Below are 3,757 nucleotides of genomic sequence, written 5' to 3'. Positions count from 1 at the left end.
TTGCTCAGCTCAGCTCTGGTAACTCGCAAGCAGTCATAGGTGACATGTAACCAGTGAGTGTGGCTGTGTGCCAATAAAACTTTATTTTAAAGAACATACAACCAATTGGGAAATTGGGACTGACATATATACCACTATATATACATATATATATTTATATATATATATTTTTTAGTTGCTAAGTCGTGTCTCACTCTTGCAACCCCATGGACTGTAGCCCACCAGGCTCCTCTGTCCATGGGATTTCCCAGGCAAGAAAATTGGAGTGGGTTGCCACTTCCTCCTCCAGGGGATCTTCCTGACGCAGGGATCAAACCCAGGTCTCCTGCACTGCAGGCAGATTCTTTACCAACTGAGCCACCAGGGAGGAGATTGCTAATAAGGACCTACTGTGTAGCACAGAGAACTCTACTCAGTGCTCTGTAATGACCTACATGGGAAAAGAATCTAAAAAAGGAGTGGAAAATACTGTATATTAACACATATATGGAATCTAGAAAGACGGTATTGACGAACCTATTTGCAGGGCAGCAGTGGAGATGCAGAAATAAACAGAGTTGTGGACATAGTGTGGGAGAGAGAAGGTGGATGACCTGAGATAGTACCACTGAAACATACACATTGTGTACAGTGGGTAAGCAGTGGGAATTTGCTGTGTGATGCAGGGAACACAAAGCTGGTGCTCTGTGACAGCCTAGATGGGTGGGCTGGGGAGGGGAGCAGGGGGAGGTTTAAGAGAGAGGGACATATTCATACCTATGGCTGATTCATGTTGCTATATGGCAGAAACCATCACAATATTGTAAATTACCTATTTTCCAATTAAAAGACTATAAAATAAGAATAAAAAGAGTGGATATATATATAACTGATTCACTTTTCTCTACAGCAGGAATGAACACATTTTAAATCAACTATACTCCAATTTAAAATAAATGGAAAAATAAAATATCAGACTTTGGGCTGGATTTGGCCCAAAGTCTTCCCTGGGTCTTCCCTGGGTCAGGAAGATCCCCTGGAGGAGGAAGTGGCAACCCACTCCAATATACTTGCCTGGGAAGTATCTTCTGGTGTTGGAAAAGTGTCACCGGAGTCACCGAGAGGTTGCTCCTGTGAAACGTCATATCAGCCTCATATCAAGCCGGTAAAGTTCCCAGCACTCGTCTGGTGCCCCAGGTCTTCCTCATTTCACTTCCATCTTCCTCGTTGAGGAAAATGAAAATGGCATCCACCTTCACGTCACGGAACTACTCTCACTGGCTAACTGCAACCACAGGTTGACTGCAGATACCAGAGTTTGGAAAAAGTCAACAAGAGCATCCTGTGAGAATCAATTGGCTGTATGGAGTGTACAATGAGTATTGTATATTTTATTATTATTTACAGATGTGTGCCTTGCCTCACATCGTTTTTTAAAAAAAATAGTGAAGTATGGTTGCTTTACTGCAAGAAATAAAGAATTTAAAGTGGTCCATTTTCAAGAATAGCTAGTTTTGAGTGACAGCTTGCTGATGCAATAGTTACAAAACTAGAAAGTCCAGGCAAACAGAGGGAGGGCAGGATGCCTAGGATTTTCATGCTGGCTCATTCTTTTGGTGAATTCAAAATATAAGAATGGATATAGGTGTGCAGGAAAGGAGGAAACAAGATGTCAGTGAGGGGCCAGCCCATAAAGAGAGGAAGTAAACCGAGGTGACACCCAGGAAGATTGTTTGCCCCACAGTGTTCAGCCAGTGTGGAACTGAAGGAGGGAATTGCACGCTAGGGATAACTTGCGGATAACTTGATCCAGGTAGTGACCCTGGGTGAGCCTGCCCACCAGTCACCCAATCTTGCAAGACCATCATTAAAGCCTCGCTTCCCACTGCACCTTGTGTCTCCAAGACCATTCGTTTGAGTTTGGGCTGCTGCTGCTAAGTCACTTCAGTCGTGTTCAACTCTGTGCAACCCCATAGATGGCAGCCCACCAGGCCCTCCCATCCCTGAGATTCTCCAGGCAAGAACACTGGAGTGGGTTGCCATTTCCTTCTTCAACGTATGAAAGTGAAAAGTGAAAGTGAAGTCGTTCAGTCGTGTCTGACTCTTAGCGACCCCATGGACTGCAGCCTACCAGGTTCCTCCATCCATGGGATTTTCCAGGCAAGAGTACTGGAGTGGGGTGCCATTGGGCTAGTGAGTGTGTTTCTCACATTGCGATCAATGTGTTAGTTTCTGCTGTACAGCAACATGAATCAGCTCTAAATATACATGCATTTCCTCTTTTTTGGATTTTCTTCCCATAGGTCATCCCAGAGCACTGAGTAGAGTTCCCTGGGCTATACAGTAGGTTCTCATTAGTCATCTATTTTCTGTGTTGTTGTTTAGTCACTAAGTCCTATCTGACTCTTTTGCAACCCCATGGACTATATGTTAGCCTGCCAGGCTCCTCTGTCCATGGGATTTCCCAAGCAAGACTACTGGAGCAGGTTGCCATTTTTCTCCAGGGGTTCGACCCAGGGATCAAACCCCTGTCTCTGGTGTCTCTTGTATTGGTAGGTGTATTCTTTACTGACTGGGCCACCTGGAAAGCCCATCTATTTTATACATAGTATCAATCGTGTATATATGTAAATCCCAGTCTCTCAATTCATTCTTTCTCCCTTGCCCCCCTTGGTTTCCATACATTTTACTTTATATTAGTAAAACTCATAATCAGTTTATGTGTGTGTGTGCGTATGCAGACGTCTTTCTGATGTTAAAACATCACTAACATGCCAGTGCCTTAACCTATAAATTACGCATCTGGTGGAGCCTGCTTGGCGGGGTTATTAGACCATCCTGCCCATTCCGTTCCCACGCTCCCTGAGGTTACTCCTCTTCCCACCTCCACTCAGGTACCTCCCAGGCAGCTTCTGGCTCCAGTAAAGCTGCTGTTTGTGCTCAAGTTCAAACAGCGACTCTGATTGATCAACCCACAGTCTCAGCCCTTTCAAAACCTTTTGTCTATTTGGTCTTCCCTCTGGCTGTTTTCCAGCACAGACTCAGCTCCCGGCACACCCCAGTCACACAGAGGAGAGATATCGCGTTGTAGCTTTTGTCCATCAGACCAAAAGTTGTAAAAGCTGGACCACAGTTGTCAGCCTGTGGTCCCTGGGTTTCCTTTGGGGGCCCTGGGGCTGCTGAGGAGGGAAGGAGGCAGCTTCCTCCAGCCACGCCTGTGCTCTGCCTTCCCCCCAGGATGGGAATACCTGGCTCCCGTCCTGCCGGGTGATGGTCTCTGCTCACTCCTCTCCCACCTCTAACTTCAGGATTTCTGGTTCAGCCCTTTAACGGGGGGTCCCCAGCCTCTGGGTTCTAATGCCTAATGATCTGAGGTGGAGCTGCTGTAACCATAACAGAAATAAAAGTGCGCGATGCATCTAATGCGTTTTGTTGTTGTTCAGTCGCTAAGTGGTGTCTTGACTCTTTGCAACCCCATGAACTGCAGCACTCCAGGCTTCTCCATCTTTCACTATCTTCTGGAGCTTGCTCAAACTCATGTCCACTGAGTTGATGTTGCCATCCCACCATTGCATCCTCTGTTGTCCCCTTCTCCTCCTGCCTTCAATCTTTCCCCGCATCAGGGTCTTTTCCGATGAGTCAGTTCTTCACATCAGGTGGCCAAACTATTGGAGCTTCAGCTTCAGCATCAGTCCTTCCAATGAATATTCAGGGTTGATTTCCTGTAGGATTGACTGGTTTAATCTCCGTGCTGTCCAAGGGACACTCAACAGTCTTC

This window comes from Oryx dammah, unplaced genomic scaffold (genome assembly GCF_014754425.2).
Source record: "Oryx dammah isolate SB20612 unplaced genomic scaffold, SCBI_Odam_1.1 HiC_scaffold_21, whole genome shotgun sequence".
In the NCBI taxonomy this organism is placed as follows: Eukaryota; Metazoa; Chordata; class Mammalia; order Artiodactyla; family Bovidae; genus Oryx; species Oryx dammah.
This window is presented reverse-complemented; position numbering follows the sequence as displayed.